The 9,936-nt window shown below is 28.7% G+C and overlaps 1 non-coding gene across 1 annotated transcript; it reads right to left on the reverse strand.

The window, feature by feature from the left end:
- Positions 1-3,614: 3,614 nt before the first annotated feature.
- TRNAI-UAU (transfer RNA isoleucine (anticodon UAU)) lies at positions 3,615-3,688 on the reverse strand. The gene has a single exon. It is a non-coding gene; the product is annotated as a tRNA-Ile (tRNA).
- Positions 3,689-9,936: the final 6,248 nt, after the last annotated feature.

Here is a 9,936-nt window from a genome sequence, read left to right on the forward strand (position 1 = left end):
TAATTTTCCTCTTACGTTAATTGATGTGCATAACGTATTTGATTACGTTTATTTCAACGCAATGTATGCATATATAGATGAGACATAAAGAGTAGGCATCAAATATCTCACTACAAAATTTAAGACTTTCAACGATGAAAATTTTTCATCGCTGAAGCCTAAAATTCATCGCTGATGTGTTTCAGCGACGAAACGCAATGTGTCGCTAGTTTTGTCGTCGAAGAATACGTGTCGCTAAGAAATTCAACGATTCAAACAGGCTTTCATTGCATATTAGCGACAGAAACGGAAATGATGCAGTTGCACACTCTTAGGATCTTGGGTTACTACCTGCATTGAGGTTTCAAACACTGCACTGGTCACAACACAAATCTCAATTACAGGAATTCTTGAACCACACGTCATCCATTATGAAAAATCAGAAAAAGATTAAAGAAAAACACAGTAGGCATCAACTAGAAAAATATCTATTTCTTACCAGTTGGAAATTGAAAAAAGGAATCACAAATTTTATCAAAGTCAAAAACAAACCAAAAGTTAACAAGCAATTAAAAAAAATGAATGTATGAGCCTCCTTTAATAAGTAGTGACACATTAGAAGTGGATTCCACATATTTTAAAGTGACCAATTAGAGAAAAGATGCCAACCCAATCCCAAAACAAAGATGGATCATATTCATGTTGTTAGTATAAATAAATGGTCCCACTAAAATGTAAATTAATTGGTTACATATAATTAGTATTTACCATATAATCTTATTTTGCAAAAACAAGTAAGTTTAATCATCCACCCCAAGTGTTGTACTCAAACAATATATATAATCTTATTCTAAAAATATTTTAAGATATCACACAGGAAAGTCCATAAGGTCCAGGTCTTACAAGAGAACCGTCTCGGATAGGTTCGACCTGTCTTACTTACTGTGGAACACTACAGAGACACTTCCCTACAGAGCTAGTGGCTGACATCTAGGTTTGACATTAGGCACCCGACACGTCCGACCTTCGAAGCGACATAAATAACTACCCGTCGGATTTCCAATCTATAAATAGAGGGTCACATTTCCGTATCAAGTATCGAATTCTATCTCGAACTCCCTAAATCCGAGCGTAAACTAACTTGAGTGTCGGAATGTTAGCCTCTCTTATGCAAGTCTTTTCTTTATCAAGGTGCTCAAGCTATTCTCACCGCCATACCTTGACTAGGTTTGACCTTACTAAATTTCGTTGCATAAATAAAAATATGTCAAACAACTAAGAGTTAAGAGTTGTGTTAATGATTCTATTTTAGGTTTTTTTTTTAATACTTATACCCATGAACAAAATATAATAATAATAATAAAGCCTATTTTGATAATTATATCATTTTCTATTTTCTATTTTTGAAAATTAATGGTACAAGTATGATTTCTACGTCGGTTTCTGTTTTGTTGTAACTATGTTTTCAAAATCTAAATCAAAATTTGAAAACTATCTATTTAAGAAATTGTGATAAAATAAATATAATTTTTAAAAACAAAATCGTCATTCGATTGATTCTCAACAAAAGAACATATACTACAACAAATGAGAGTCGAGTTCAAACTCAAGGTCTCTTAGTCTAATATTAGTGTCAATTGCCATTCATCCCAATTCATATATATCTTTAATAAAATAATTATATATCATAATACGTTTTTTTTTTTTGAGTACTCATAATACATTTGTTTCCTAATGGATGAAGGTGGACTCCACTCATTAGTAAAGTTAATAAGTTATTCCCTACAACCATTTTACAAAGTGGAATCCCCATTCAATGATAAAATTTTATGTTTTGGGTAAGATTTGAAATCATTTTTATGGAGAAAAAAATCATAAAAATATAAAATTGATTTTAAATTAATAGATAAAAACAAGGTATTAAATGTCGACGAAAATGTTAAGGTTTCAATTTTATGAAAATATTGATCTCGAAAGATTTTTTATTTTTGGAAAAATTATAATAATAAAAATATTCATATTAAATATTTAAAATAATGAAATAAACATTTAACTCTTTTCAAATAAGTTGAAATTTATTATTTGTACTACATTCATATTAGTAATATTTTATTGATTTTTTCTATATTATGTCAATTTTTTTACGATATCATAATATCGATTCACTCATCACATCGGTGTCAAAATCCAAAGATAAATGGAAATGTTGATAGAAATTTAATACTCTTAAATAAAAGTTTGAGGAAATTACATAAATGACAAAATATAAATATGTATTTTTAAATATAACAATAAGTTTAAAATTCTACGCTAATAGCATAATTTGATATTAATTCAATCCAAACAAATATCACACGAGTAGGAAAAAAGTCAAGTTTATGACATTTTTCAAAAAGATAAAAAATGCCAATATTTTAAAAAAAACATATATGTAATATTTTTTATCGTCGAGCATAATTTCCTCTAAAGCAATTATTTCGATCACCTGAATATGAAACCTATTTAATATTCGTATGGGGACACAAATTAGATGAGAAAGGCATTTTAAAAGAAGATCAAATGTAGAAGAACCCTTCAAATAACGCAAAATCCACTTTATAGCCAACTAGTAAATGAGAGTATAAACATCGACAAAACTAACATAATCACGAAAGCCATTTCGAGAAGTTTTAATAGCAGGATTCATGCATCGTCAAACTCAACTAATCGAGGATGAAACAGTTTGAGAATAAAACTTCCCAACAACGCATCCATTACAAAAGAGAGATCAGTTTTTTGAACCAGAATTGGAACTATTGAAAACTTGTTTTACAAATGAAATGGCAAAATGACCCAAAACACCTCTGCCAAAGATCAATATCAGAAACATGATTAGAAACAGTACAAGCATAAGAAGGAGAATTATTAACTCCATGACAAGATTTGTCAAACTACTTGTTCTAATTTGTAGGATTTACAGAAAGGAATAGAGCCAATCACTATTTGCCAAATTACTCTTAGATTCAGCTTCAAGTGAAAAAAAAGAAGCCCATAAACTTATTGGAGAGAGATTTATCTCATTTTTTGCTGTAATCATAGATGCAATAAGAGGTAAATAATATGATATATTTAGAAGTTAACTCTTCTCCAATAGTTTAATTAATCAATCAACTGTCAAAGCGAGCATAGCTAAGTGGTAATTGGTATATACCTAAAATCAAGAGATTGTGAGTTCGAATCCTCTCTCCGACATGTTGTACTAAAAAAAATTAATGAATTTGAGTTAATCGACTTATGTCAATTAGAAATATATGTCAATTACCGTTGAGTTAAATTCATATTAGTTTTTGTCATATTCATTTTTAACTTGAATGAATGATTGAATAAACAATATTAAATTATGTTTATGGTTGGTTTTAATATTTTTGTATTGTTCATAAATTTAACTTATATGACAGGTCTAATTTAATTTATTAGAAATAAGAAGTGCGTGCTTATTGTTTAAAAGTTTATAAGTAAGATAATAATAACAATAATAATTAAAAACTAAAAACTAGGAAAATAATAAATATAATAGAAAATTAAAGAAGAAAAAAATCACGGCGGGATTCGAACTTATTTATGGAAAAAAAATTGAAAAGTTTTAACTGGAAAAATGGTCCCGGCGGGGCTCGAACCCGCGACCTTCGGCTCATAAGACCAACGCTCTAACCAACTGAGCTACGGGACCATTTCTTGATGCATAAGCTGTGTAAATTATATTAATATATAAATACCAAACGACGTATTTTTTGAAGTTTACTGAACATTCCGAATTATGATTTTAATGATATTTAGAAACTAATTGTGAACTTAGCGTAGGTCAAAAGTGCATTAATATTTGTATTATACATTTTCATTCCATTATTTAACTAGTTTAGAAGAAAAATAATAATTTCTTTTTCTACATTTTTAAAATTTTGATTGTAAAGATATTGAAATTTATTGTAATTTTTTTAGTAGTGGCGAAGATTCGAACTCATGACCTTGTATTCAAACATAAATGTCTTAATCTATTGAACTATACTTATGTTATGTTGATTGAAATTGATTGCAGTTGTGAAACCAAAATTTCATCACCCATGGGTTGCAAGTGTTGTTAAAAACAATTTTATAAAAAATTAATTTCATAAATTTCTAAGTAAATAGGTAAAGTTTTTATTATATTTACCAAAATAGAACCACTTAAATTGAAATATGTTAACTTAAAAATTCAAATAGTCGAAACATTTATTAAATAGTTAAAAATTAAATTTGAAAAAAGGGAGAAAGTTTTTATATTTATTTAATTTAAGGAAATTAAAATAATAAATGGAAAAAAAAAAACTATGTTTAGGAGGCAAACCACCTCCAATGATATCTTCCTTCTCTTTAATTTAAGTCCTTCATGATGGTCCTAGTTTATCGCAATTTAACATCTGGTCACTGTAGTGTTGTTGATGTTGTTTTCCACCAAACTTACAAGTCGGTCACGTGCTAACGAGGATGAGCTGAGGTACTCACAAGTAAACCTACACAGGGAACAAACACTTTGATGCCTAAGTTAGTTGCAAGCTCGAACTATTCAGGTCGTTCTCAGACGAAATAATGCACCTAATCAATGGAGCGGAGTGTCCCTTTTATAGGCAGGCGAGGGAGACAAAGCAATTGGGTTGTTACTTACAACCAACGGTTATGGCTGTCGGGACCCCAGATCGGTGGTCGAACCCGAGGTCGGATTCCTCTGGTTGGTGGATGTATCTTCCTTCATCTCAGCTCGGCATGGATCAGGTCGGCGGTACTGATTGTCCGTTCTATAATATGGTGAGTTGATGCTTATACATGTGGAGTCTGATTTTGACCACCGACAAGTGTGTTCATCTTTTTATTGGAAATACTTCTTATCCACCTTAAAGTAGAATGGAGAGATAAAAAATTCTCTATACTTTTTATATATGTATGGGACATATATGAAGTATACTTGACAAGTTTATTGTCTTCTTTTTGGACGGGTATCTTAGGTCGTAGAATTATCAATAGGCTAAATATATGTTTTAGCCCATAATGTTTACATGCTCTTTTAATTTAGTCCCTATTATTTAAAAAGTAATTTCAATTTAGCATTTTTACTCTAATATTTTTCAATTATACCCTTCAACAAGTCCAAATATGAGAGCCACCTTCATCTTTGTATCATTCTCAATTAGTTGATTATGAGATTTTAATTAATTAATTAATGTATTAACAAACTGCTTACATTTAGATTCAGTTCTTATCAGTCATTTTTCTCCAACGAATGAGTTTTCTAAATGGGCTGAGGATCTAAAAGAGCGAAAAAATAAAAATAAAAATAACGATAACAATAAAAAAGGAATAATAATAATGTTTACCTTGTAATTGGTAGGTAGGAGAAAAGAAAGAGAGAAAAGAAGTTTCTTATCTTTTAAAATAAATAAATAAATAGTTATCAAAATTTTAATAATAATTGGTAAGAAGGTTCATGCCTAAGGATTTTCCACTAGAATACGAGCAAAAGAAAAAAAAAAAGTGTTCTTGGAAACCTACCATGAAATCCTTTCAAAATGTGACCGAACTTCACCAAGAAGGCTTTGTTCATTCCATTGACCATATTCTACCCAACAATTTGTAAGGGAGAGAAAAAAAATAGGGAAAAATATACTTTTGGTCATTCATGTTTGAGATAGGTGTCTATTTAGTATTTGAAGTTTCAAAACGAACACTTTTGATCTTTAAGGTTTGGTGTAGGTGAGTATAGTCCTTTTAAGTTTAAAAATAGACTTTTTTGGTTCGTTTGAAAAATAGTTCTAAATTGTCATTTGACCATTAGTTGATTGTTAGTGGCTTTCCATTCCTCTTCTCTTCTCTCTTTCTCTTTCTATTTCTCTCCCTTCTCCGACCAACAACCACCGACCATTTTTATCTTTACCCATCACCTGCCGTCGATGGCGAGCTGAAGCACCAAAAATATTATTAGAAAAATTAAATTCTCTGCTACAAAAATAGTTCCATATAATAATTTTTCCTCGTTTTACAGAAACAAAAAAAATTATCAATAACACTCAAGCTATGTATTAGATTTAAAAAGAAAAAATGGCCAGCGGTTGTTGGTCGGAGATGAGAGAGAAAGATGAGAGAGAAAGACAAAGAGAGAGGAAGAGAAGAGGGATATGGGAAGCCACTAACGGTTAAAGGACCATTTAGAACTATTTTTTAACTTTAAGGACCAAAAATGTATATTTTGAAATTAGGAACTACATAGACATCTATACCAAATCTCAGTGATATAGATGGCAACGGGGCAGGGCAGGGCCGAGGGGCCCATCCCCATCCCCGTCCCGTTGGGGATTTCTCCCCCATCCCCGCCCTCGTCCCCGAAATTTTGGGGGTGGGACGGGGTGGGATTCCTCAATCGGGCACGGGTTCCCCCATTAAAATATATTTTTTTTATAATTTTTATTTTTAAAAAATTTTTAATTAATTTTTTATTAAGAAGTGAAGAAAAAAATGGCTAATTGGACTATTAGCTTTGAGTTTTTTTAGTTTAAAAAGTATTTATAAAATTTTTATATATTAATATTATTATATAAAAAATAGAAAAATAAAATAAAATATTAAACGGGACGGGACCGCTCGGTCCCCGATTAGGATTTTTGGTTTGACCCTGTCCCCGGTCAAACCGATCGACCCGGGTCCCGCGGGTTTTTCTACCATCCCTACTCAGTGATAAAAAATGTTCATTTTGAAACTTCAAAGACCAAATAGACACAAGACCAAAAAAGATAGTTTCTTTAATTTTCCATTCTGTGTTGGATAGAATTCTGAGCATTCTGTGTTGGATAGAATTGTGATTTGTGAGATACTTTTAAAGTTAATAATGACCTTTTAAATTAGTTTATTAAACATTTTTAAAGTTTAGAATGCAACATTGAAATATTTAAGATATATTAAATATTTTTAAAGGCACCACGTCTTCTAAGATTTAATTTAACTTTCTTATATGTAATTTAACTTTCTTTCTTATTTATATGTACTTACCAATAATTTTTCTTATAGTAAAAAGAAATCCTGCCAATTGTTTTTTTAGTACATATGATTTTTTCTTATAAAATTATAAATTTCTATTTAATTTTTAACGATTTTATTTCGATTAGCTATTGTTTATTACTATTATTAACTTCTTAAAATAGAATATTATTGTCATCAGATAATATTCAAATAAAATAAAATTCATATTTTTCGTGAATAATTTTTCTTTTATAAAAATGAAATACTAACCTTTTTTTTAAATTAATGTGATTTTATTATAAATTATTACAAACTTTTATTTCATTTAGCTATTATTTAACTTGATGTATTTATTATTGATTAATATTAATTAAATGGTTAAAATATCATTATTATTAAATACCATAACAAAAAAATTAATTATATTTTACATCGATAATTGTTCTTCTAATAAAAATTTTATTAGTCTTTTTAATTTATGTCATTTAATTTAATTTGTTATTATTTGTTAATATCAAATAAATTGTTAAAATAATTTTGAAAAAGGAAATATTAGTATCAAATACCATAGCAATAAAATAATTTAAAATTTATTATTGGTTATTGATATTTTAATTAATATTCCGGTAATTATCATTTGTCTAATTCATATGCCCTAATACGAGTAAATAAAAGAATATCAAAAGATATTATATTTTTATTCAAGTTGATTTAGAATAAGAACCAAACAGTTATTGATCTAATTGAGATGACTCTTCTTTTCATAGGCTTTAAAGAATATTTCCTCTTTTTCATTTCCTCCCTATCTTCCATACATTATAAGATATTACAATATTCCTCACATAATTTTGCTTGATTAGTTAATTAGTTTTTTTTGCTTAGAAAAAAAAAATAAAAAAGAAGAAGAAAGTATTGATAGATACTCGCTAAGCATCATTACAATCAAACCCCTTGAACTACATCATGTTAGGATTTAACCCAATTTGTTTCAATATATAAAATTTTGAAAACTACGATATTAACCATGAAAAAAATTGAGACCATCATCTCTGTTAAGAAAACGAAAAAAAAAATCTCTGAAAAATTTAGGTTTTATTGTAATAATCTTATAGTTTGAGTGTTCCATTGCAACAATACTTAATAATCCATGAGTGGTTTCGTGTTGTAATATTTAAAGGTTTAATCCCAAAATTTATAAGTTTTAGAGAGGCGATTGATTAAATTATAAATTCAAGTTCGTTCGTTATCGTATAACCTTTCTCTAATTCAGGAGTTTTTTCAAATTCAATTTTTTTTCCTTAAAAGAAAATTGTTTTGAAATTCAATAGTAACAGCGCATATAACTCTTTTTTTAAAGTCGAATATTTAAATCTCCACCGCAAAATGTTGTATTAAAAAAAGAAAATAAGGGTCTTAAGTTCGATCTATCCTCAAAAAATAAAAAATAAAAAATAAAAAAAAACGGTTATTTTTGGGGCTTTTCGTATACCATTTATTGGTGTGGTTGCAAGAAGCCCTCTCATTGAGTTCCCGTGCGAATCATCATTAATTCCATAAAAGGAAAAGCCACTTTTATTTATATTTATAGTGGGTAGTCAACAAATTACTTTATGTCACATTCCAATATTAATAATTCGCTACTCTAATTTAAGCTTCCCATAAATATGTTACTATTTGAAATCCCCATGGAATTTTTGTCCCATTAATTGTAACTCAAAGGCGGAGTAATCATCATTAACTTGAGCATAACTCAATTAATTAAAATAGATATCACGACTAAATGAGTTCGAATCTCTACTATAACATGTTGTTGTACTAAAAAATGATAAAATGATAATAAATGATGATATCAATAAAATCCACCAAGGTTTTATGACTCTTTTATTATAATAATTATTATTATTTTTAAAATCTAAGATTGTGCGAGTCATTTTTAAGTTATATTTGAAAATAATTACTAGTCCAGGGGTGGAATTTGACCCTCCAACTAAGAAATGTTTTGATCAATTGAAGTTATACTATAATGCATTGTAATTAGTTGAATTTTGTGTGATTTATTATTTGAATTTTTTGAGAAATTTTCTTGTTTAATGTTGATGAAGTAAATAATTTTACACCATGTTCAAGCTTTTTTTAGTACAATATGTGGGGTTGGAGGATCAAACTCACAACCTTCTTGAATGGAGATATATGTCAATTACTACTGAGTTATGTTCGTTTTGGCAAAGCATGTTCAAGTTTAAAGTTTAATTTGGATATAAAATTGAATGTTTTTAAGTACTCAAAAAAAAACTTTTTTTTGATGTTTTAAATTAAAATTTAATTAGAAATTAAGTTCAAATTTCTCTTTAAATTACGAGGACTCCCTAGTTAAGCCTAGGGAATGAGTATTAGAGAATCAATGATAAAGGTATTGGTATAACATTTCTCATGGGTGGAAGGTTCGAGTTTGAATCTCTACGTCACAGTTATAATAATATATTCTTAAAAATAGTGAATGTCTTTTTTAAGTAAAAAAAATATTAAATTAAAAAAATAACAATTTTATGATGTGATTTTTTTAGTACAGACATGTGGGGTGAGAATTTAAACTCATGAACCTCTCAATGGAGGAAAAGTGCCTGAACCAATTTCCATTTCAGAGTTTTTATGTGTTTTCACACACTCCTCGAGTTTTCGAAAACTGAATAACTTGTCTTCACAACTATGTTCAGGTTGACAATGTACCAATTATCGCTGAGTTATGCTCGTTTTGACAATGTTACGATGTGAATTAATTTTTGAGATGGTGTTTTAATTATGATATGACTTTTCCAATTGAAAATGTGGTATTAAATTTTGGAGGCGTCATTGTTGCTATTTGCTTCCTATTCAATTTATTTGGTTGGTTGTGTCATGTGTTGATAATTCTTTTCGTTTTTGTTTCTATTTTTT

This window comes from Momordica charantia (assembly GCF_013281855.1).
Source record: "Momordica charantia cultivar OHB3-1 chromosome 5 unlocalized genomic scaffold, Mcharantia_2.0 BLBB01000005.1, whole genome shotgun sequence".
NCBI lineage: Eukaryota > Viridiplantae > Streptophyta > Magnoliopsida > Cucurbitales > Cucurbitaceae > Momordica > Momordica charantia.